Genomic DNA, 26,624 nt, shown 5'->3' with positions numbered 1-26,624 from the left:
AAATCAAAGTATTCTGATGGCTTTGAGATTTTATCTACACTTAAACACAGGGCTCATCCAGACTACATTTCTTCTTGGTAAATAAGTGGTTCTATCCCTAGATACTTCCTCAGGGCTTTCCTGCAAACCAATTCAAATTAGCTTAATGCCGCTGTTCTCAACCTTGGATCCCCTGATGTTCTTGGACTGCAACTCCCAGAAGCCCTTGCCAGCACAACTAGTGGTGAACTCTGGGAAATGCAGTCCAAGAACATCTGGAGACCCAAGGTTTGGGAACCACTGGTTATATGAATTTATAGGAGATTCAAATTAATCCCTTCCCTTTCCCTTCTACTTCAGGATTAATTTAATTCACCTGGGGACTTTTCCCTATTGTTAGTGCCAGATGTGTCAGCCATCTCTGTTTCTTTGTCCTGAATAAGCCCAGTTCCTATGGCACATGCACAATTCAAACTTTCCTGACATTAGCTGTGATGTTATATGTGGAAATGCCTTTCCTCAACCTCTGCCTCTGGGAAGGAAAGAGACAGGGCAGAAAATGAGGAGGGGATGAGAGGAAGAAGGGGTAAAAGAGGGGAGGAGGAAAAGAGGGGATGCCTTGTGGTATGGAAATCCAAATTGGAAGAATCCTGATTATACTCAATGAAAAATTAAAACAAGTATGGAAGCTTGGAGTGAGTGATTCTGGATGGAGGGTGAGAAGGGACCATTCTCCCAACCCACCTCCATACAACCCACACACCTCGTGTTGATAAATCTGCAGGAAATCCCTGAGGAAGTATCTAGGGAGGTGGGTTGTAATTCTCAAAAGCTCACACCGGAATAAATCTATTCATCATAAAGATGCTGCAATATTGTGCCTGTGCCTATGCCCACTTTTGTTGTGTTTCATTGGCCTAATGCAGCTACCTTTGTGAAAACGGTGATGGTATTTGTGCAGCTGCAGGGCAATTGCAGTAGTGCTGATGGAGCTGTTGTGTTTTCTACTCTATTGTCTATTTTCCAAAAGCTGAGGGAAATGCAAAATGCCTGCATCAGGACAACTTCCTTGAGGGAGGATTCATGGACCATGCCCACTACAAGACTAACCGTTGCACATTCACAATGGGAAAGTAAAGTCTCTATCTTGCACTTGTGCTCCCTGCATGTTAAGGCACTCAGTGAGTTAACTTTGCTAAAATGTGATATCATTTTCTTAGCTACAAGCCTCTGCCTCTTTGTAAGAATGCCACCCACATAATAGAAGAGAGCTGTCAAGCTGTAACACGCAGAAGGTACTTAGAACACACTTTTCAAGCACACTTTGCCTTCCCTTGAAGTGCCTCATGCTCCTGAAGCTTCTGCGTATTGAAAGGGAAATACACGGAGACCAGGTACTGTAGAGTTCTTGTATGATCTGAAAATAAATGGGTTTTGTGCTGCGGAATGGAAAGGGTCCCTGCTAGATCATCTTCATTGCATGTTTCTCTGTTCTTGTTTTTTTCCCCCCCCAATGGGATATTTGTGGGAGTGTAGAGAATTCATCTATGCATTCAGAGAGAAACAACCGCTGGTAACTTCAGCCTAGGACTGAATGCCTTTGTGTTTTAACTCGGAGGTTCCAATTCACAATTCTTGCTCGCTGCGGTTTACTGTGGAACAGATAGTCATGGTTTGTGTGGACTTTTTTTAAAAAATGGATTGGATGGATAGGACAGAGAAAGAAAGATCTTAAGGTTGATGGAAGAGTTTGGAGCTAGGGTTAGCAGTCAGGCATGTGCCACCTACTTTCCTTTCTGGCATGCTTTTTGTTTTTTGCATGCTTCCCTTTCTGGCATGCATTTTGGAATACAGTATGTGTTCAAATGCGCCATTCCTATAAAACTTGGTTTTTCACATCTTGTTATGTGCAGGAGTGTTGATTTGTGCCACAGGAGGATTTAGGAGACTGAGTTAACAGTGGCTCGGGGGGGGTGCGATGACAAGGAAAGCTAGGCTAGCAGTTGCTAGCCTTTTGCTCTCCAGACATCTAATGAGGATCAAAGGTATGGATAATTCTTGATAAGGATGGCTACATGAACACATAGCAACAGACAAATGTGCACATGTATGTATACAAATCTGTACACACCCCAAACTTTTTTCAGTTCTAGGGAAAAATACTTACTGAATCGGGCAACGTGGTATTTCAAGGATTGTCTGGAGCTTCAGAGAGTTGATTTGATTTTCATCCATTTAAATCCAGCAAGCCGATGTAGTATTGTGAAAACTGTTGGATTAGGATTTAGGAGACCTGGGTTCAAATCCCTGCTCAGCCACAGAAACTCACTGGGAGATGGCACTGGTAAAACCTCTCCTTCAAAAGCTTACATGCCTTGGAAACTCTACTAGGGTCACCATAACTCAGAACTAACTTGATGGCACATAACACACACATAGATCCTCAGAGCTGAAAAGGGCAAATATTGATACAATTAATACAATGGTGCAAGTAAAGCATGCTTCTCTTATGAGGATGAGTTTCCTAACAGGCAATTTATAATTTCTAAAGAAATTTCTAAAGATCCTATTAGCTGACTGAATAGCTCAGTGAGTTAGATGTCTGTCTGTGGAGTCAGAGATTGGGAGTTTGTGCACCACAGGAGAAGAACCAGCCCGTGTAGCCTTGGGCAAGTTATGCAATCCCAAGGTGCCTCCAGAAGAAGGGAGTGGTAAACTATTTCTGAGTATTCTCTATCTAGAAACCCTCCAAAAGGGTTGCCATAAGTCATAATTGACTTGATGTCACATAATTATTATTACAAAATCCCATTGCAGCATAATGCTCTATTTGGGCTTTATGTTCCATTATTTATTTATTTATTTAACATATATGCCACCCACGCTACCCAAAGGTCTCTGGGCGGCTTACAACAATTAAAAGACAGTAGAAAAGATAAAACAATTAAAATACAATTAAAATATATACTCTAAAAATTAGAAAATAAAAAAAAATAGACCAACATTCCAAAACATGGGAAGGGGGCCCTCTCTTACAAAAGGGGAAGGCAACCTTTGGCCCGCAGGACAAATCTGGCCTGCAGAGATTTATTTATTTATTTATTCTATTTATACCTCGCCTATCTGGTCATTGCGACCACTTTAGATTCCCTATTTGGTCTGTGGAAGTCTATGGACAAGTCCTGCCCCCTCCATGGGTCCTCCTGCTTTGCCACTGGGGCTACACTATCTCTCATCATTAGTGGGATCACTAGTGCATGGATCCTATGCATTAACAAGGGGCAGCTGAGAAGGCTTTGCTTCGTGCAGCAAAAAAGAAGGAGGAGGGAAACTGATCACTGACCAAAATTGTGCAGTTCATGCCACCACCTCCGGAATCTTTAATTTCATTCCACCACCTCCCAGTCCATTACATATAAAGTGTAGGTCTAATGATCCATGGCAAGTTGATCACATAAAGAAAGTTGTAAAAGAAATCAAAACATACTATTCAAGAGGAGGCTTGGCTTGGCTTTCTATCTGTTGATATCTTGGCTTTTACTATGTGACAGACCTTGTATTCTGATGTTCAGGCAAATGTGTAATAAGTGTCTGAAAGCTGGACACTTATTACACTTTTTTAAAATAGAAAGGTGGAAGCTCTGAGATGATCACTTCAGAATGTTGAGGACCTAGAGGTGGGCACAAACTGCCAAACCAGTTTGTCCTGGTTCATATTTTCAGCTAAACAAGCAGCAAACCAGCTTTCCTGCCCCACTTTCTCTAGGCTCTACCTCTCTGAGGGAGCACTCGCTGGAGGAGATGGGGCTGGGAAGTGCCAAACACAAGTCTGGCCGAAAAACAAATCAGCACAAACCACCAGTTTGGTGGTTGATGCCCATCTCTAGGAGGAACTTCCAAGGCATGAGTTAAAACCACAGGTTTATGTAGCTTCTAAGAGATTGCATTCAACCAAACTTAAGTCAGGGATACTGATAAAACATTAAACAATCAAGGATAAAGTGGTGTTCTCAGTGACACTGGAGGTTTCTACCCATATTTGAGTGTTTGTGAGCACAGACTGTGTTCACACCTTGCTGTTTAATGAGGCAAAATAAGGAACTGATGGAGTTGGGCACATGGAGATGTTGGGAGCGTGTATATTCCTATACTTTATGTATATGGCCCTTATGCTTTCCATACATATTAATGTAGATCACATCCACACAAATTTGTGACCCACAAAGTTGCGTTGCTTATGACTTGGGCCACGGAATCTGACAGGCCATCTTCTCCTGTATGGCCCTGTCTATTGAAGTTAGTAAGAGAGCTTCTTCTATGTCCCAGACACCATTAGAAGCATCACTAGCATGAACAAGAGAATGGTCTTTGTGTTTATCTGTGATGTGCCATTAAGTTGCACCAGAGTTATGGCTGTCCTCACTGGGTTTCAGAGGTATGTGAGATATTTAAAGAATGGTCTTACGACTGTTATCCCCCTAGTGAGTTTCCATAATCAGGCTCAGATTTGAATCCAGATCTTCTGAATCCTAGCCCAACACTCAACTGCAACACACTGGCTTTCATACTTATCTGTTGTAGTGCCCCAAATGTGAAACTCACTGGTCCTGGAGATTTGTGTATTGTTGTTCGTTTTGAAAATAGTACACATAGCTATCATCCCATTCTATATTTATTTATTTATTTGTTCCATTTTTACCCTGCCCATCTAGATTTGAGAATCTACTCTGGGCAGCTTACAGAATATAAAGACAAAAAAGCATTCAAATAACTTTGTTCATAAAAGCAATAAAAATCAATAAAGAAAATAGAATCCAAGATGGGATAAGGAAGCTATATAATGGAAGGGGGGGAAGGCCTGCCAGAAGAACCAAGTATTCAATTTGTTTTTAAAAATTCCCAGCACAGTTGCCAGTCAGATCTCTGGATGTAAGGTGTTCCAAAGATGAGGAGCCACTGCCGAGAAGGCCCGGTTTCTTGTTCTCTCCTTCCGGGCCTCTCTGGGTTAAGCCGCTCAGCTGCTCAGTCTGGCTAGATTGAGTGACACGAGTAGAACTAGGGTGAGAGCAGGTGCTCTGCCAGGCATCAAGGTCCTTAACCATTTAGGGCTTTATATGTAAGCATTAGTACCTTGAAATCAATGTGGAAACAAATGGGTAACCAGTGTAAGGCTACCAGAGTGGGGGAAATATGTTGGTATTGTTTCACTCCAGTTAATAATCTGGCAGCTGTGTTCTGGACCATTTGTAGTTTCAGCCTCAGTCTCAAGGGCAGTCCCACATAGAGAGCATTGCAGTAATCTAATCCTGAGACTATGAGTGCATGAACCAGAATGGTTAGCGACCCAACATCAAGATAGGAGCACAGCTGGGCAATCCACCAAAGATGTAAGTGGGCGGAACGGGCCATAGACGCCACCTAGAATTCCATGGTAAACGCTGGCTCAAGATGGACCCCCAAGCTGCGGACCACACTCTTCATGGTGTGAATTGGCCCCCCCAAAGAGAGCAAGCTTCACAAATCACTGATAGAAGAGGCACCCACCCTCAGGACCTCTGTCTTGTCTGGGTTCAACTTCAGTCCATTCTCCTGCATCCATTGCTGTTCAGCCCCCAGGCAGTGCTCAAGGGATGCAACGGCATCCACTACTGTTGGGAAAAAAGGAGATGTAAAGTACCACACCCCCTGATAACTCCACCCAGCGGCCTCATATAGATATTAAACAGCATCGGAGAGATTATCAATCCCTGCGGCACCCCACAATTGAGGAGCCATAGGGCTGATACATTCTCTCCAAGCTGGACTCTCTGGAAACAGTCCTCCAAGAAGGATTGGAGCCAAGCAAGAGCTAGGCCACCAATCCCCAATTCAGAGAGTCTCCCCAGGAGGATACCATGGTCAGCAGTATCAAAGGTGGCTGAGATGTCAAGGAGAACCAACAAGGACATTTTGACCCTGTCAGCTTCCCTCAAAAGTTCATCAAGCAAGGCGACCAATGCAGTTTCCATGCCGTGGCACATCCTGAAGCCTGACTGGAATGGATCCAGGGCATTGGTCTCATCCACGAGAGCTTGTAACTGATCGGCGACCACCCTCTCTACCACTGTGCTAGCGAAAGAAACATTGGCGATGGGCGTATAATTGCCATATATATGCATAATGAACCTGTAAGGTAGGCCAAGAACTAGAGCTTCACTGTCTGATGCCAAATTCCCTACTGAGTTTCATTGGAGACTGGGAATTTGAACCTGGTTCATGTTGCTCCTAGGCTGACCACATCCTTCCTTAGCTGATTTTCTATTGCTATCAGATTATTTATTTATTTATTTATCTGACCCTGTGAGATTGATTGTTCTTTTTTCTTTCTTTCTGGAATATTGCTTTAAACAAAAGTAGTTGCTACTATAGTTTCTGTTGTGTTTTCAAATAGTTGGATTGTATGACTTGATTTTGAATTTATGATCTTGAATATTTGCAGTGCTTAGGTCTGGTGTTGGAAGGTGCAAGGTGCAATCTCTCTCTCTCTCTCTCTCTCTCTCTAATCTAATCTAATCTCTTGTGGTCTTATTTGAAAGGTGAGATTTATATAGATATAGATATAACTCATATGGCTTGAAAGCTGAATGCATAAGGTTTATCCTAGGTTTGGGAAGTAGCTGTGCTGACTAGAAGGTTCTGAGTGTTTTGTGATTTTACTGAGCTCTTGGAGAACTACCATATAAGGATTCAAAGTGTGAGTACTTGGTGGGTCACATAGGTTGTGTTGGTATAGTACAGTAAATAGTGTGTAAGACTAGGACCCTGGAGACCTGGGTTCAGACCCCCAGACAGCCCCACAAAATTGGGAGAAGTGGCGGCAGTGGAAAACTACTCCTTGAAACCTGAGTAGAGTCCTGTAAGTCAGAAGCAACTTGACAGCATATAACACACAAGCTTTGTAGCGATAATGTACTAGAGAGAACCTTTGTCTTAAACATGTTGTTTGCAGAAATGACATCTTGGCCCACAGATGACTGTGGAGCTCATAGTACTGTGCAAAAAACAGCAGGGTCAAATGGTGGAGGCAACCTTTTGCGAAAACTTTTAATGCATTGTTTCCTCTGAGACTCCCTGAGCCTTTATTGCTTCTTTAAAATGGAATTTGCAGTCCTGAAAAGCAGAGGGATTTATTTTATTTGAACATATTTTCCTACTGAAAATGGCCCATATGTTTAAGTATTTGATGAACGCTACAATATTTAATACTATTTACTACAATTATAGATTGTAGAGTATGCAGAAGTTCTATGTATGTGTGGTGTGCATATAACCACATATTAAGCTTTGCATTGTCCAGATGTTAGTCATTGCTTCCAGGTAAACCTTTCCCCAAAAGACAGCCAAAATTTTAATGATGATCAGAGAGGTTGAAAATTTTCTTTTTAAAGCTGTTGAATGTGTCACTCTCTGGCAGAAACAAAGGCAATGGTAAACAGCATGTGGAACAGAGCACGAATTGAGAACCTTTGCTTTTCTAGGTCCTTTGGGTTACAATTTCTATCAGCTTCACCCACTATGGCCAGTGGTAAGGGATTGTGAGAGATGTAGTCTAAAACGTGTAGAGGTTCCTCACAACTACACCATCTCCAAAAGGACATGGTCATGAAGCAGGCATTTCTGTGGTTGCAGAAAGTGAAAGATGAGATCCATTACTTAAGTATCAATTACTTAAGTATTAGTGTAATTCAGCCATCAGTGGGCAGTCAGAAAGGCTGAAAGGATGTTGAACTTCCTTTTCCATTTTATTCTATTCGGTTCCATATTCCCTATTGAAAATTCCATAGTCATCTGGAAGAGGCATTGCTTACTTGAGGTATCAGCAGTGGCAATCCCTTCCAGCAGATTTTATTATCTTGAAGAAGAATAATAGTAATAATTGGGTGCCATAAAGTCAGTTCTGACCTATGGCGACTGTTTCCAGGGCTTTAGGGAGTGCTCAGAAGAGATTTACCCTTCCCTTCTTTTGAGGGCATCTTGGACTGCACAACTTGCCCAAGGCCACATAGGCTGCTTCTTATGGAATCCACTCTGGGTCCACAGCCAGATACCTGACTCATGATAGGGGAAAAACAAATTCACACTAACCAAAGTCTTTTTTCGTCATGATTGTATCACACTCTGTGAGACGATTAAAAGCTTGCACAAAGTTCTCATTTTTTGTTTTTCTGTTTGCTTTGGGTTTTTTTGGGGGGGGCATCAGGAGAAAATGGAAACCATCAGATTCTTCTTTCACTTGCTTCTTTTTCAAATTATACACATAAAAATGCATGTGTCTTTAAAATATCAAAGCTGGAAAGTGTGTGGGAAAATGTGTGCTTTTCATATTCCTGCCCCTGGTTTTTATTATTATTATTATTATTATTATTATTATTATTATTATTATTATTATTATTATTATTATTATTATTATTATTATTATTATTATTATTATTATTATTATTATTATTATTATTATTATTATTATTATTATTATTATTGTCTCACTAAATTTTGATCAGCCTCATTTTTATAGCTGCTACCATTGCATATCTTATTATAAATTTAATTTAAGTTGAAGTTTTGTTTGCTTTCTTTGTTTAATGACTTGTTAGTTTGTGTTATGGATACTTTTATTATAAGCTACCTAGAGTAGTGGCCCGATCACTGGATGGGTGGTTTAAAAATCAAATAAATAAATAAATAAATAAATAAATAAATAAATAAATAAATAAATAAATAAATAAATAAATAAATAAATGTAATTAGGAAAAGTTCATATGAAATGAATGCACATGAAGGAGAGGTAGGTAGGTTTTGGGACCCTGTACATAACTTGGATGAGATAAAAAGTGGAATCCTGAGAAACACAATGACAATGGACTTATGTAATGTTTTTATCCTCGGATTTTTGGGTCTATGACCGTACAATAATCTCAAGTCTTAAATGACAATGGACCTGACCTATGTTGTAGTCCTTTCTGCTTTGCCCTTCACACATCCTCACCATACATATATATTAGTAGAATGGCCATGGAAAGAAAATGTTTGGTTTATGCAGAGTATGTTAGTTGTTGAAGGTTTATTTATGACCCTGGTAATTGCTTTGTGTCTGGATGAGAAGTGGTTAATGAATGAAAAAAGGAGTAAGCTTCTGGGATTTTCCCTTGTTTGGTATCACTTTTGTGAGCACAAGAGTAGTGAGCTCAAGAGGGTATCCTGTAGACCAGTGGTTCTTAACCTTTGTTACTCGGATGTTTTTGAACTGCAACTCCCAGAAACCCCAGCCAGCACAGTTGGTGGTGAAGGCTTCTGGGAGTTGCAGTCCAAAACTCCTGAGTAACCCAAGGTTAAGAACCAGTGCTGTAGACCAGCTATTCTCAACCTTTTTTTGGCCACTCCCTTTTCTCAGGTTCCAGGGTCCCCTGTCACACACGGATACAACACAGATATATTTCAGAAACTTCTCAAATTTTTCAGTTTGTGGTCCCTTCAAATATTCCTGGCATCCCCAGGGGGCGATATGAGTCCTGTTGAGAATGGCTGCTGTAGATCATCTTGACTGCTAACATTTGTGAAAGGAAGTCAGCACAAGAGAGTATCCTGTAGGCCATCTTGATTGCTGCCATTGCTGTAGTCAACATTCAGGCTTCTCCTATGTAAAGTTTGGTATCCTTTTTCCAGCTGACAACATGGGCACAATATTGTGCAGCAATATCAGGTCATTTCCTGTAGTTTTGAATGATGGATACAAAAGCACAATATCCAACACTCTTAAAATGGAGAGTTTTTTCAAAAAAAAGAATTGAATTACCCTTAATGTTTTCTAAATCTCTCTCATTATTTGTGTGTTTTAAGTTGTAGATAGATTGTGGCAATATCCACTATGGATAAATTAATTTGTATGTACGTGAAAATGTTGTCTTGTGATTTAGCCCTAAACTAGTATATGGATACAATGACTCAGCACTGAACTGCCAGATTCAATAATAATAATAATAATAATAATAATAATAATAATAATAATAATAATAATAATAATAATAATAATAATAATAATAATAATAATAATAATAGAAGACGTGGACAGATTATATTTACCATGAAAAATTGGAGGCCATGGATTACTACAAATACAGCAGGTAGAAGAGGAGGAAAAATGAAGCCTAAATGATTATATCAGTACAAGCAGAGAAAAATTACTTAAGGTGGTGAAGATAGAAAATATTTTGAGAACAACAGAAACAACGGCTCAGTATAAGAAACAACAACTTGAAAATAAAATAAACAGTTGGAGAAATAAACCATTACCTGAGAAATATTGATGGAAAACATGATAATAATTCAATACAGGCATGACTAAAACTGGGGACCATTAAGAAAGTAATCGAAGGCTTAATTTTTGCTGCATAAGAACAAGCACTCCAAAACAATGTGATGAAAGCTAAGATCCAAGGAATTAGTGCTAACAGCAAATATAGACTCTGCCAGGAAAAAAATGAAACCATGTTGTACCTCATTTGTGACTGTCCAAAGATTGCACAGATTACAAAGTTAGATATGATAGAGTGGCAAAATTAGTGCACTGGTTTTTATACAAAAAAAATATAACTTGCCAGCCTCCAAAAACCCATGGGAACATCAGGTAGAAAAGGTGTCAGAAAATGTGGAAGTCAAGATCTTGTGGGATTTCTGGATACAAACTGAAAGACACCTTGAACATACCACACCAGAATGGTAGTAATAGAATGAAGAAATGTCTAGATCATTGACATTGTAATTCCAGGGGATGTCAGAGTTGAAAGTATACCCTTGACCGAAGAACGGTACACTCCTTCTATCTGGGATGGTCGTCCTCTTCCACCGAGCGCGCAGCTTCGGGAGGGACGCACATGGAGCGGTGAGGGAGGAAGGGGACACCCGCCTAGCCAGCCAGATCAGCCGAATCAACCCTGGCGATCAATGGGGTGACAGATGTCGCAGCCAGATCGCCCTCACATCCGAGTTGAAAGTAAAGAACTGGAAAAACTAGCAAAATTCAAAGAACTAGCAATCAAAACATCTCACTTGTGGATGAAACACACTTCAGTGTTCCCTGTAGTCATTGGGGCTTTGGGAACAGTATCAAGAAATTTCACACAGTATTATAAGCAGCAGCAGATCTCAGAAGCCGCCTAGAGTGGTATTAATTGACTAGATAGGCGGGTTATGAATGAATGAATGAATGAATGAATGAATGAATGAATGAATGAATGAATGAATGAATAACACCATCAGAGCTACAAAAAACAGCAGTATTAGGAGCAGCATACATACCATGCCGATTTTTAACTTACTTTTTTGGTTGAAACTTGTAGTCCATGTTTTTATAATTTTGTTTGACTGTGCCTGGTCTTTTTGAACAACAACAACAACAACAACAACAACAACAACAACAACAACAACAACAACAACAACAATTATAATAGAATTTGAATTGTTCCAGCTTGGAAAAGGCAGAATTCCCCAACAGAAGGAAAAACTATGTCAAGAGCAAAAATGGCCAGACATTTGTATTGTCCTTTATATCATGTGATCAGATAAAAAATCCAAAATAAACAAATGATTGAATTTATCTTTTTTATAACTGGAGGAAATCCCATGGTATTTGATTGTGCAGTTGCAGTCTCAGGCATTTGTGTTTACTTTTCAGTTTTCAAAAAAGTATATGCATGTGGTTGTAGGAAAACAAATAGGGAAAAATATGTTCTTCTGATATTTGTAGTCAGCTATTTAAATTTTACCCACTGTGGTATAATGGACAGAGTGATGGACTAAGACTCAAAAGTCCAGAGTTTGAATCCCTGCTTAACCATGGAAACTCACTAGGGGTGTGAAACTGGTTAAACCACTTAAATATTTTACTTATCTTGAAAGCCCCACTAGGTTCACTATAATTCAGCGACGACTTGACAGCACATAGCAATAACAATTTAAACATTGGTGGAAGTGGTAGTAATTGTCATTAATATAAATACGAGAAATCTAACATGAACTCAAACAGGAGTTTTCCAATCAAATGTAATTTGGTTGTTGTGGGTTTTTCGGGCTCTTTGACCGTGTTCTGTAGTTTGTTTTGCTGCAAACTAGGGCCTCATTGCATTTGACTCTGAATGACAGGACATACCTCTTCAAAATATTAAGGCTTCAAATGATCTAGAAGGGCAAAAAAGCTTTAGGAAACCTGGTTCATTCATTCCATTATCCAGATCTGCGAACTAATGTGTAGCTTTTAACAATTTTACTCTTTTGAGGGAATGTTTCAACAATTGATGAAGAAATGGTGCAACTCTGCTAGTTTGCAGGAAATTTTAGATTAGGTAAAGGTTCCCCTTAACAGTCCAGTCATGTCTGACTCTAGGGTGCAATGCTCATCCCTGTCTCCAAGCCGTAGAACCAGCAGCCCATAGACCAGTTTTGTCCATAGACAGTTTCCATGGTCACGTGGCCAGCGACTAGATATGGAACACCATCACCTTCTCACAAAGGTGGTACCTATTTATCTACTCAGATTTTTACATGCTTTCGAATGGCTAGGTTGGCAAGAGCTGGGTCAAGTGACAGGAGCTTACTCCATCACGTGGATTCGAGCTTACAATGACTGGTCTTCTGACCTTGCAATACAGAGGCTTCTGTGGTTTAACCTGCAGTGCCACCACATCCCACAATTTTAGATTAGGCAGGCATTATTAATAAATAACATTACCAAGTTTCAGAAAACTGCAAGGCCTCCTCATGTCTGCAGGCAGGGAGACAAATCTTAGGTTGACTGGTACTTTGAGGTGGCTTTAAAACTGAGGAACCCATTTCCGCCCATATCTAGCTGGCTGTTGGGAGTACAGGAGCAGCACAGAAATTGTGCTTATGTTTTGTTGAATATAGAATATGTGCTTAGAGGAGCTGCATGATTTTAACTCCGTAGGGTCTTCCCCTGACATCACAAAGGCTGGCCTGACAATCATTACTACAAGAATCCACGGAGAGCTGTTTCGGAAGTGTGCTAATGAGTGGACCCTTCTAGCTTTTCTGCTGAGAAAAATCTCAGATAGGTTCTTTCTTTTACTTACAGCAAGCATGGGACAGATTAATTTTTTTTAATTATGCTGTAGTGTGGGCTTCTCTCCAAAGTAAGATAAAGCAATTGTTGGTTTTTAGAAGATTTTCCATTGAGCGTCTATTGTTTAAAATGGCTCAGTGGGTCTGAATTGTATTTCATATTCTCATTTGCTCTTGTTTGTTTATGAAATATCATATTCAAGTTTCCTCAGTGGCATCTGGAGGCTCCATGGTTTTAGCACAACCAAAATAGAGGGAGGTGAAAAAGGGGATTCAAGATCTCTCTTTGTGCTCTTGGAGTAAGAGTACAATAATGTATTTAGTTCGTTTCGTTTCGTTTAGTCGTTTAGTCGTGTCCGACTCTTCGTGACCCCATGGACCAGAGCACGCCAGGCCCTCCTATCTTCCACTGCCTCCCGGAGTTGTGTCATTTAGTTACTTCAGCCTCAATTCTGTGCAAACTCCATGAGACAAATGAATAGTAAACTACTTCAGTCTGCAGTACCGATGTTAACATGCTTTAAATGAATTTAAAACAATGTTTAATTTGAGCAGTGTTTGAAGTAGCATTTGCATGAGCTGGGCAGAACTTGAACTACCGATGATACCACCTCAAGATGTGGTTCAATGACTGGTTTCAGTTAAAACCTTTCTAATGTTCATTTTTGTACAGCAGGAATGTGGAATCCTCTTCCCAAGCTTCTGTATTTCACATGGGGGGATGCACAGTGAAGTAGGCAAATAGTTTTTTTTTTAAAAAAAAAAAATCAATCAAACAGGGAAAGGATCCCACATGCACACACATGCATACAGAGGGGGAAAAAGGAAAAGGAAAGGAAAACAGCTTCTCAGCCAAAAGCCAAGAAAAGCAAAGAAGCAAGCAAAAAAGACAGGCAAATTACTAACTAATTAACTTGTTGTGTTGTTGTTTAGTCGTGAAGTCACATCCAACTCTTCGTGACCCCATGCACCAGAGCACGCCAGGCCCTCCTGTCTTCCACTGCCTCCCAGAGTTTGGTCAAATTCATGTTGATAGCTTCAATGACACTGTCCAACCATCTTGTCCTCTGTCATCCCCTTCTCCTCTTGCCATCACACTTCTCCAACATCAGGGTCTTTTCCAAGGAGTCTTCTCTTCTCATGAGATGGCCAAAGGATTGGAGCCTCAGCTTCAGGATCTGTCCTTCCAGTGAGCACTCAGGGTTTATTTCCTTCAGAATGGATTGGTTTGTTCTCCTTGCAGTCCAGGGGACTCTCAATAGCCTCCTCCAGCATCACAATTCAAAAGCATCAATTCTTTAGCAGTCAGCCTTCTTTATGGTCCAGATCTCACTTCCATACATCGCTACTGGAAAAAACATAGCTTTGACTATGTGGACCTTTGTTAGCAAGTTGAAGTCTCTGCTTTTGAAGATGCTGCCTAGGTTTGTCATCGTTTTCCTCCCAAGAAGCAAGTGTCATTTAATTTCATGGCTGCTGTCACCATCTGCAGTGATCATGAAGCCCAAGAAAGTAAAATCTGTCACTGCCTCCATATCTTCCTCTTCTATTTCCCAGGAGGTGATGGGGCTAGTGACCTTGATCTTAGTTTTTCTGATGTTGAGCTTCAGACCATTTTTGCGCTCTCCTCTTTCACCCTCATTAAGAGGTTCTTTAATTCCTCCTCACTTTCTGCCATCAGAGTGGTATCATCTGCATTTCTAATGATGTTGATATTTCTTCTGGCAGTCTTAATTCCAGTTTGGGATTCATCCAGTCTTTCGCATGATGTATTCTGCATATAAGTTAAATAAGCAGGGGGACAATATACAGCCTTGTCGTGCTCTTTTTCCAATTTTGAACCAATCAGTTGTTCCATATCCAGTTCTAACTATTCCTTCCTTATTATTGTGGTCCACACAGTCAAAGGCTTTTGCATAATCAATGAAGCAGAAGTAGATGTTTTTCTGGATCTCTCTGGCTTTCTCCATAATCCAGTGCATGTTAGCGATTTGGTCTTGAGTTCCTCTGCCCTTTCAAAATCCAGCTTGTACTTTTGGGAGTTCTCGGTCCACGTACTGCTGAAGCTTACCTTGGAGGATTTTGAGCATAACCTTGCTAGCGTGGGAAATAAGTGGAATTGTATGGTAGTTGGAACATTTTTTGGACTGTACTTCTTTGGGATTGGGATGTAGACTGATCTTTTCCAATCCTCTGGCCACTGTTGAGTTTTCCAAACTTGCTGGCATATGGAATGTACCACCCTAATAGCACCATCTTTTAAGATTTTAAATAGTTCCACTGGAATGCGATCACCTCCACTGGCCTTGTTGTTAGCCAGGCTTTCTAAGGCCCACTTGACTTCACTCTCCAGGATGTCTGGCTCAAGATCAGCAACCACACTATCTGGGTTGTCCGGGATATCCAGACCTTTCTGGTATAATTCCTCTGTGTATTCTTGCCACCTCTTCTTGATGTCTTCTGCTTCTGTTAGATCCCTGCCATTTTTTTCCTTTATCATGTCCATCTTTGCACAAAATGTTCCTTTAATATATCTGATTTTATTGAACAGATCTCTGGTTTTCCCCTTTCTATTATTTTCCTCTCTTTGCACTGTTCATTTAAGAAGGCTCTTTTGTCTCTCCTTGATATTCTTAGAAAGTCTGCATTCAATTTTCTGTAGCTTTCCCTATCTCCCTTGCATTTTGTTTCCCTCCTCTTCTCTGCTATTTGTAAGGCCTCATTGGACAGCCACTTTGCTTTCTTGCATTTGCTTTTCTTTGAGGTGATTTTTGTTGCTGCCTCCTGTACAATGTTACGAGTCTCCATCCATAGTTCTTCAGGCACTCTCTCCACCAAATCAAGATTCTTATATTTGTTCTTCACTTCCACTGTATATTCGTAAGGGATTTGGTTTAGATTATACCTGACTAGCCCAGTGGTTTTTCCTACTTTCTTCAGTTTAAGCATGAATTTTGCTATGAGAAGCTGATAATCAGAGCCACAATCAGCTCCAGGTCTTGTTTTTGCTGACTGTATAAGTTTCTCCATCTTTGGCTGCAAAGAACATAATCAATTTGATTTCGGTATTGCCCATCTGGTGATGTCCATGTGTAGAATCGCCTCTTGTGTTATTGGAAAAGAGTGTTTGTAATGACCAGCATGTTCTCTTGGCAAAACTCTATTAGCCTTTGCCCTGCTTTGTTTTGAACAGGCCAAACTTCCCTGTTGTTCCTTTTAGCTCTTGACTCCCTACTTTAGCACTCCAATCCCCCATAATGACAAGAACATCTTTCTTTGGTATCAGTTCTAGAAGGTTTTGTTAGTCTTCATAGAATTGGTCAATTTCAGCCTCTTCAGCATTGGTGGTTGGTACATAAACTTGGATTACTGTGATGTTGAAAGGTCTGCCTTGGATTTATATTGGAATCATTGTATCCTTTTTGAAATTGTATCCCAATACAGCTTTTCCCACTCTTTTGTTGACTATGAGGGCTACTCCATTTCTTCTATGGGATTCTTGCCCACAATAGTAATTATGGTAATTATCTGAATTGAATTTGCCCATTCCTGTCCATTTTAGTTCAGTGACACCCAGGATGTCAATGTTTATTCTTGCCATCTCCTGTTTGACCACATCCAGCTTACCAGGGTCCATAGATCTTACATCCCAGGTTCCAATGCAGTATTTTTCTTTGCAGCATCGGACTTTCCTTTCACTTCCAGGTGCGTCCGCAGCTGGGTGTCCTTTCAGCTTTGGCCCAACCACTTAATTAGCTCTGGAGCTACTTGTCCTCTGCTCTTCCTCAGTAGCATGTTGGACGCCTTCCAACCTGAGGGGCTCATCTTCCAGTGTCATATCTTTTAGCCTTTTGTTTCTGTCCATGGAGCTTTTCTGGCAAAGATACTGGAGTGGCTTGCCAGTTCCTGCTCCAGGTAGATCGCGTGTAGTCACAACTCTCCACTATGACCTGTCCATCTTGTGTGTTTCTGCATGGCATAGCCTATAGCTTCTCGGAATTACTCAAGCCCATTCACCATGACAAGGCAGCAATCTGTGAAGGGGAACTAATTAACTAACTAACTAAATATCAACCAGTCTCCCAACTACTAGAATTTGGAGAGAGTTCTCTCCTCACTACCACTTGATGCATTATTTTCTCTTCTTTGAGTTGAGCAGGCAGCAGGAAGCAGCAAAAATAATGCAAGAAAAGAAAGGGTTATCCAACAATGGACAGAACTAAAAAATAAAACAAAAAAACAAAAGAAAGGAAAAACAAAGGATAATGTAACAAAGTCGCAGTAAGAACTCATGGGGAAAATAACAAAAATTAATCTTGAAGTAGCACACTGGCATAGACAGGCTTCCAAACACATACAAAGACCAGCTGAAGGGGGGGGAAGAACACTCCTCAATGGGTCACAACCAACCCAGGCCTTTTTATAGATGAAAAATTCCTGCTCCACCACTGGTTCTGATTAGCTGCAGCTGTAGTATTCACAGTGCTTCTAGATGGAAAATGTCTTTGGTGATTTGACACCCAAAGGGTATAAGAAAGGTTAAATGAAACAAGGAAACATAACAAAGAACAAAATGTATATGTACCCCTCTTTGGTAATATGAGCCATTCATGTTTAAGTGGCTCTTTCAGTAATCAATGAAAGAACATAGAAACAAAAGGAGTGTCATTTTTGTATTTTTGTTTTCTTTAAGCAAAAGCTCCCTCCCTAATACCGTGCACCAGTTAACAGACTCCATGCCATACATTGCACCAGTTAAAGTTCCTGAACCCTTTTCAAGGATAGCTCCAACATATAGCACACCACAGTAGTCAAGATGCAGTGTAACCAAAGCAGGGAAGACTGTTGCCAAATCACATCAACTCAGGGCAAATAAGAAAATTATTCCTAGTGGTGTAGTGAATCAAATCTACCTAACCTATAGCAGAACACTTTCCTAAATTCCCATGTATAAGCATAGTTGGGAGTTCATATTAGTAAACTCCTGCAGAAACCATCTAATCTGTTTATCTTCTGCAGAACCTCCTAGCTGATTGTGTCTTCATGCCATAGCTCATGTAGAATTTCTACATCAGATAATTTACCATGGCATTGCCATACTTGGAAGTAGCTGAATATTCACTGTTCATAATGATGGCAAAAGAATGAGAAATGCAGTGGTGCCCCGCATAGCGACGATAATCCGTGCAGCAAAAATAATTGCTATATAGATTTGTCGCTATGCGGATTTAAAAAACCCATAGGAATGCATTGAAACCCCTTCAATGCGTTCCTATGGGCTTAAAACTTACCTTTTAAGCAAAAATCCTCCATATGGCGGCCATTTGGGATGCCCGGTAAACGAGGAATCCATCCCTGTTTTGCCCGGCAGCCATTTTGGAACCGCCGATCAGCTGGGGAAAAACATCGTTATGCAAAAATTGATAAGCAAAACAGCTTACCGATCATCGCAAAGCAATTTCCCCCATAGAAAACATTGTTATGCAATCGCAAAAGCGATCGCAAAACATCGTCGCTATGCGGATTCGTCGTTAAATGAGGCGCCTGTTATGTGAGGCACCACTTGTGTATGAATTCTTATGTATTTACAGTACAATTCTACAATGCACCTACTCAGAAGTTGAATGTCTTGGTGTATGTGCGATGATGGGATTTCATACAGAATTTTTCTGAGGGAGTTTGAAACTAGGCCATAATATGTATTCTGGAGAATTCATCTGCATTAAAAGATGAGGTTTTGCTTATGTGCTCTGGCATATAAATACTTAAGCAGGAAGAAATTACTGTACACAGCTTAATTCTAGCTTTTAGTGTGAAGGCACATGATATAATAACTTTGCTGAAACTAAGCAGGCTGGGATCTGGTAAGTTCTGGATGAGGGCCTGTCTGGAAAACCTATGTATCTTGCTTTCTGGTGTGTCTCATAAAGTTAGTTATGAACGTTATGAATAAAACATGTCATTACAGACTGACCAGATTTCAGCTAGTGTATCCCATCTAACAGGTGTTTGTCTAAAAGTCTTGCCCACACAACACCTCCCCATTCTGTCTGTTCAGCATTTTAATGTTAATGAAAACTGGTGGGCAATTTGTTAGCAGGTGCCAGAAAAGTTGATTCTCTGAACTATAGCTCCCAGCAGTGGCCATGATGCTTGTGATATTTTGGGAGTTACAGTCCAAACAACAATGACAAACACTTTTCCCCTTCTCTGCATCAAAATGGCAAATCTGAATGTCTGAATTGTGGTGAATGCATACTACTTTCCTTAAGACTTTCTCCTGCCTGAGACAAGGAATAATAGGGCATCTTTTCTTGCCCCAGAAGCAAACTGGATCCGGATCTGAATCTTGTTTAAATTCTGATAATGGAATTGCACTCTTCCTCTAATTTGACAGCAGTAGGCTAGCACATATTAAAGCATGCAGGAAATGCCAAGAAAGGGCTGGCTTTTTGGACTACAACTCCCAGAATCCTATAGCCAGCATGGCCACTGGTACTGCTAGCTGTGGGACTTTTGGGGGGGGGGGTCAGAGTCCAAAACTCTCTCAGATCTTTGATTTCTCTGCATGCAGGGCAGTCCAACTGGAAGAGAAAGCTTTGGGGTGTTTTTGTTTTAAGGACGGGCCTACCGCCATGCAAGGCAATTGCCTCACTTTGCCTGTTGGCAAGACCAGCTCTGGGAAAAAAGCGAGTGGCAACCCACATTTGGAATATGGATCTAATACCTATCCAAATGCCTTGAAAAACATTTCTGTGAATTACCGATGGGTTGCGCTAGCTGTCCAGAAGTTCTTTTTCCAGGTGGCTTGATGACAGAGTGGATAGAGAGCGTTTGCTATGCAAGGGGTCGTCTTGCTCACTGGATGAGATGGAATCAAATGTCATCCTTGTCAAAAACGCTTAACTGCTTGTTCCAGCTTTGTGCAGCCTTGGGCTCCATAAAGACAAAGACATTAATCTAATCGTTATCTAAACCACCATCATCAGATCCTCCCCACATACTTGGTGTCTTTCCCTCTGATTTAGCAATGTCTTTGAAGCCTTAGAGGAGGTTATCAGTCTTCTCTCCAGCAAATGCAAGGTGTGTCCCAGGAAAGATGCATGTGACAGCAGAGTTACGTTACATCGGAATTTATCCCAGAGGCCATGGTTGCCTCTGCATTTAGTCTGAGTGCCAGCAGATAGGATCATTGGGTGAGTATCCAAAATGTACTTGCAAAAGCTTTGAAACAAAGAGCCAGAAATGGCAGCTGGCACTCTTACCAGTGGCACTATTAAACATTTGCAGGCTACAATCCTAAACACACACTCATGTATCACCATGTATGGGTGTGAAAGCTGGACAGGAAAGAAAGCTGATGGGGAAAAAAATAATTCATTTGAAATATGATGCCGGAGGAGATCTTTTTCTGCACCGCCATAGAGATGAACAAGGGGTCCTAGAACAAATCAAACCTGAACTATATCTGAAGTCAAAAAATGTTGAAACAGAGGCTGTCTTGCTTTGGGTACATCTTGAGAAGGCAGGATTCTCAAGAAAAGACAATAATGCTGGGAAAGCTTGAAGGAAGTGAGAAAAGAGGAAGACCAAATATGAAATGAACTGGCTCACTAAAGCAGTCATTCCCAACCTTGGGTCCTCATGTTTCAAGATTAAACTCTTTGGCTAGTATTTATATGTGCTGAACTCCAGTTGCAGAATGCTAGCTGAGGAAGGCCAGCAACTCCGGCATCTCCAAACTGATTTACCTCATAAGGTTGTCGCAGAGGTATGAATAGATGTGAACTGAAATCCAGAAGTCCTGTGATGAAAATGTTTGAAACTTTATGTAGATACATGAACTGCCAGAGATAAAAATATTACTCCCTTTTGCAGCCTCACATTTTTGTTTTACACCTTCCGGATATAATGATAGGTATGTATTGCCATTTTGTGCTGCTTGTCACTGTGGTCTCATTCAGACCTAATGAGGAACAATGGCTTATTTTTACAGGAATGAGTCTAGTGTACTCTCTCTCTCCTCTTTGCTTCTCCTCCTCTGACATGACTGGATGGAAGAGCTCAAATGCATGGGGTTCTATTTAACACTAACCACAGATTGTCATAGCAAACTCAGAGAAATGGTGATTAGTCTTAATTACTGTTAATTGAAATAAGCCAGCTTCAAATAATGATTTATAAAGTCAGCTTGATTAAACCATTGTTAATGACTGACCACAATTCAGGGTTCTGTCATCATGCTAAACTGTGGTCAATTGAAGTTGGAAATTAATGCTTCTGATTTCCTCCTCACACTGGAGCAGAGTAAGTGCTCAAACCTGATGATTGTGTAAAAGTAAACTATTCGTTGGTACATTTAAGAAGAGTTTTGAATTCACTGATGAAATATATATTTACAAGACAGAGTGGATAAAACATGTCTGTGACTATGTGATATCCTTTTATTACCTATTCAAATACAAATATGTAGTTTTAGAAGAAGTAGCCATGTTAGTCTGTGCAAGCAAATCAGGCAAAATCCAGAGGCGGGGGGGGGGGGGGAAGAGACAACAAAAATTAAAGATAGTCTTCAGATTTTTAATTTTTTTACATCTCCTGTGATCAAGTGATATTCTGGGCAATGTGTTTCTTCTTACTGGAACAGTTATTGTGTATTCAAAATGGCACCGTTCTTTGTTTCCAATAGGACCATACCTGGTTCCTGTTCTTTACTGTTACCTCTCATCTACATTATGCTGCTCATTTACTCTTGGAATGGTCCTCATGTGAAAATTATAGGTGTGCATATGGTTTTATATCATGAACATTTTGAATATAGAGAAATGTAATTTTTCAAAAGTAGACGACAATCAAAAAGTTTGAGACTTGAAATTGGTAAAGTCCCACAATGTGCAGATCACACAAAAGCCCAGCTTCATTCAGTATCTGATATATATGAAGAAGATCATCAACATCACCACCACCACCACCACCTAAGAACTGCAGAAGTGGAAGGGACCCTGTGGATTATCAAATCCAGCCCCTGTCAAGGAGGCCCAGTAGAGTGGGGGGGGGGGGAATCAAACTTCCAATCTCTGACTCCACAGCTAGAAACCTAAATCAGATTTTTCTGTCCTTTTCTACAGCTAGCAGATAACTTGAAATTATCCACTGTTCCATGCACAGACTGTCTTTTTTCTTCAAAGACAAGTCATTGAGATTTTATAGTATGTAAATTTTTTACGGTCATAAATTAATTTGCAGACTTGGAAAAGACAGGCATTTCTTAAAACCTTTAATCTGTTGACAAGTCTCTGTGGAACAAAAAAGAAATGTTTGCATAAAACACAACCTGTAACATTTGACTGCAAGCTGTTTTATGCATTCAGCAATATCAACACTGAATTTAAAAGCCAACAGAGAAGTATTCAAAACAAGTGTATTTGGATGGCCTCAAATGCTCAAAGTAAGAGGCCCTGACAGACCACCAAAGAGTGGGTGCCACCACTGCAAGAGCTACCATTGCTTCTATTTTGGCACTTGCTAAGGAGGAGTGGATAAGATGATCTTCACACACAAGGACATCTAGGATTCACCTAGCAGAAATTGCTCCTTCAGGTAATCTGGTTCCATCTTTTTGAAATACAGTTGTGCCTCGCTTAACGATTACCCCACATTACGACGAATCCGCTTCACGACAATGTTTTAAATGGGTTTTTTCACTTTGCGAAGATCGGTTCCCTGCTTCGGGAACCGATTCTTTGCATTATGACGATCAAAACAGCTGATTGTCGGGGTTTCAAAATGGCCACTGGGTGCTCAAAATGGCTCCCCGCTGTGCTTAGGGATGGATTCCTCGCTATACAGGCACCGAAAATAGCCACCGTATGGAGGATCCTCGCTGGACTGTGAGTGTTTAGCCCATTGGAACACATTAACTGGGTTTTAATGTGTTTCAATGGGTTTTTTTATTTTTGCTTTACGTTTTCGCTCTACAGTGATTTAGCTGGAATGAATTAATGTCGTTAAGCGAGGCACCACTGTATACTGTGTGAAAGATTGATTCTGCCACTCTACTATTTCAGAAAGCAGAAAGGAGGAATCCCGCTTTTAATACTCTTTCCCCACAAGAATTATCATAAAATAGAAACCTTTAAAAGTCCACATCAAATAAAGTGAAGACCTTGCGCCCTGGTATGCTAGTATTTTATATAATGGTCTGGGCCAGCCCTACCATTAAATATAGTAAGGCAGCCATTGGAGACATTCTATTTTGCTTGCCAAAAATAGCCAGAGATTGTGTTATTATTGCAGAATTAGAGATGGTAAGTGGGGCTGCTGGGATTTCTGTCATCGTGGGCCCAGGTAGGTTGACTAGCTGTGCACTTTTTGAGTAACCGAATGGAGTAATAGGTTATTTTGCATTGGGCAACAATTCCCTTCATGTACCTTTGGTGCTACAAGCTTTTTTTCTTTTTCTTGTTTTAAGTGATGGGCATAATTATAATCTCCCACCTTGAAACTTTTAATTTCAAGCACTGATTTTTTTAATACCATCTCAGAATGTATTGCAGGAAGGCTGTGATAGTCATCATGACTCTGCAGATGTGGCAAATCTGATCTTCTTCCTTTTTATATAAAAATATCATCGCTCATTGATGGTGTGAATAGGCCTTGGACCTTTTGCATCCTGGAGTTTTGCTTCCTTTCATGTTTAAATCAGGGCAGTCATGAAATGGATAGAGAAGGGTACTGGGAAAGTGTTCAAAAGTTTCTAAGAAGGCCATTCATCCCCTGGAAGTGGGGCAGGAGTTGAGGGAAAGAGAGTCAACACCAAGAGGAAGTTCATGGCAAACCATTTGTGGCCTATAGATCACAGGAGCAGAAGCAATCATTTAGAGCAAACAAATAAAGACATTAACCACAGGTTCACCACAGAAACGTCTCCCACATCCTCTGGATATATCAAAGTATGTGTTCTGCATGCTGTCCCTCTCTTCTCTTAAACATCTACATTTCACAAACAAAACTACTGCAATTCCCAATAGTCTGTTACTTTCTATTAAGTTAAGCAAAACTATTGTCTCTATACAGTAGTAATAGACCTATGCAAAAACAACAAATAGCACAGACATACCATATTGTCCTACTGTGATCAAATGTCAGATCTGCTATTGGACACTTGTAATTCTTGATGGTTGTTTTATCGTTTTTTTATGTCAAAGATTAAAAAGCAGTAAAATGTTACAATAACAATACATGATTTTGGCTGTGATGGATGTTCTCCCCTCGGGCTCCATGGAATTCTGGAGAAAATTATCCGAAGAGCCTACCCTTCCTCTCCCATATGCTTTTCTCACCCTTTACCTCTTTCAGGAAAAAATGTGTTTCCAGTTTTACATATTCATAATAATACTCCAATAGGTGATTTAAAAGGAGTGGTTGCCCAGAGCGAGACAAAAAGGCTATGTGCTCAATGAACACTGTATTCATTTTAGCTGCGTTCCCACACAGATTCCAGAAAATTTCTGAAACAAAAATGTTCGAGCTGTGAATATTTTCTAAACTTAAAGGTGGAGGGTTAAAATTTCAACCTGTAAATTAGGTTTTGAATAATCTAATGATTTGGAAGATGGCCATCTAGAGAGGATCATAGCGAATGCCAGAAGTTTCATTTTAATGCATTTGGGGAACCATGTTTGCTTTGCCTGTTTGTTAAGAGTTCCAATCAGCATAGTTGTTATAATAAATATTCCGTCTGCACTTATTATGAGGCAAGCAGTTTTGTGCACTGCACTCCCTTTTTCTTTAGTTCCCAGTCAACAGAGTTTCTCCTTTTGGTGCCTGAGACTGTGTCAGACCCCCCTGTCAACTGAGTTATCGTTTCTTCTTTGTTGCTTTCATATATTAATGCTGGTCTGCTATTAACTGGGTGCTGAATTACACTACATCCTACACACTTACATGGGTGAGATGCGCATGGCATTTAGTGACATGGAGGCAGTTGTTTCTGAATGTAATGTTCCCCCTCACACTGAAGGGAGAAATAGTTCCTGCCAGGTTTGAGGCTAGTATTGCGTTTCTCTGTCACCTGGGCAGTGGAAGTAGATTGAAGGGATATAGGAGATCATGTGCTGCCTATGAATTTGCCCCATTTCATCTAATCCCCATGTTGTGAATACACTCAGAGCAGGGAACCCAGGCCCGCACACTCCGTCATTGCATTCTTTACAGTTTCAGCACTGCATCTAAAGAGGAGAGATTCCTGCTAACATTTTGATGTTACACAATGAGCAAAAAACCTTGGGGAAATCTGGGTTCTTGCCAGTATGCAGAACCTACATGTGAGCAGGACCCTTCACTTCTAAAAACTCAATGCTGAAATTGTGAAGCAAATGGTGATGGAAGGCGCAGGGCTAGGTATGTGCCACTCAGTTCACAGCACTGACATTTATAGTGCCTGAAGAAGATTCTAGTCTGCCGACATGGCTTTTTTTTATTTATTTATTTATTTTATTTATATCCCGCCTATCTAGTCGATAGACCACTCTAGGCGGCTTACAACATGGGATAGCACTATAAAAACAACAGAATTACATAATAGAAAACTTTTCCAGAAGAACGGTTCTGTCCAGGTTCTGCGGTTGCTACTTGCTATTATGGTGGTGTCTCTGGCATTGTGTCTGTCAAATCCTGCTGGCAGTTCTTCAAGATGACACCGTGTTTCTAAATTGATTAAGTCAAAACATGACTTGAGATTCTTAAAAGTTGTTCATGAAGTTGGTTCATCACTGTCTGAAAATTACTTCTTGCCACTGCTGAAATATTTGTAAATATTTTACTCCAAGCTTCACTGGACAGCTCTATCTGAACTGAAACAGTGCAGTTTTTCCCAACAGGGAGTCAAACTTACATTATATTGAATAAACCAGTAGGAACATGCTTGGCTGTTACCTTTTTGCTTGCAGTTTGTGTTCTTTGTTTAAACTGCAGATATAAACAGGAGGAAAATCTAAATTTATTCTACTGTTCTTTTTACTTTTTCTCTTCTATTTTTCATTGCACAACCAAGCTGTCCCTTTTATGAAATTTGTCATCTCTGCTTCCGTCAATTCCCCTGGAGAATGCAACCATTTCTGTTTAAAATATATCATCGTCTTCATTTTCCACAATGTAATTGGCGGCTAGTTTCTACTTTATTTATTTATTTATTTATTTATTTATTTATTTATTTATTTATTTATTTATTTATTTATTCGATTTATATCCCACCCATCCGGTATATTCTACCAGTCTGGGCGGCTTACAAAATATCAAAACAATTTAAAAACATAAAAACATTAGCATACAACAATAACAAATAGTGCAGGAATAAATAAATAATAAATAGCAAAGCAAAAGAAATCAGTAGTTGACAGGAGGGAAGGCCTGGATGTACATCCATGTTTTCAGCTGGCATTTGAAAGTACCCAGTGTAGGGGCCTCGCGAATCTCCAGAGGAAGGTTGTTCCAGAGGCGAGGAGCCACCGCCAAGAAGGCCCGGCTTCAAGTAT

General features: G+C 40.3%; 1 protein-coding gene and 1 long non-coding RNA gene across 4 annotated transcripts in view; one reads left to right on the top strand and one right to left on the bottom strand.

Annotated features, from left to right (window-relative positions):
- LOC140705953 (uncharacterized) overlaps nucleotides 1-26,624 on the bottom strand; it is a 35,845-nt gene that overhangs the window by 5,894 nt on the left and 3,327 nt on the right. The window contains exon 2 of the long non-coding RNA XR_013543917.1: nucleotides 5,524-5,627. This is a non-coding gene — a long non-coding RNA (uncharacterized LOC140705953). The remainder of the gene's footprint in view (nucleotides 1-5,523; nucleotides 5,628-26,624) is intronic.
- FGFR2 (fibroblast growth factor receptor 2) overlaps nucleotides 1,214-26,624 on the top strand; it is a 171,967-nt gene continuing 146,556 nt past the window's right edge. Inside the window, exon 1 of one of the 3 annotated variants that reach the window (XM_078391162.1) lies at nucleotides 1,214-1,373. The gene's annotated coding sequence lies outside the window, so the exon portion shown is untranslated. The remainder of the gene's footprint in view (nucleotides 1,374-26,624) is intronic. The other 2 variants (XM_078391159.1, XM_078391165.1) reach the window with 2 other exon arrangements.

The sequence above is a fragment of the Pogona vitticeps genome, chromosome 3, assembly GCF_051106095.1.
Source record: "Pogona vitticeps strain Pit_001003342236 chromosome 3, PviZW2.1, whole genome shotgun sequence".
Lineage (NCBI taxonomy): Eukaryota > Metazoa > Chordata > Lepidosauria > Squamata > Agamidae > Pogona > Pogona vitticeps.
The sequence above is the reverse complement of the archived record's forward strand: the minus strand, read 5'-3'. Positions and strand labels throughout refer to the sequence as shown.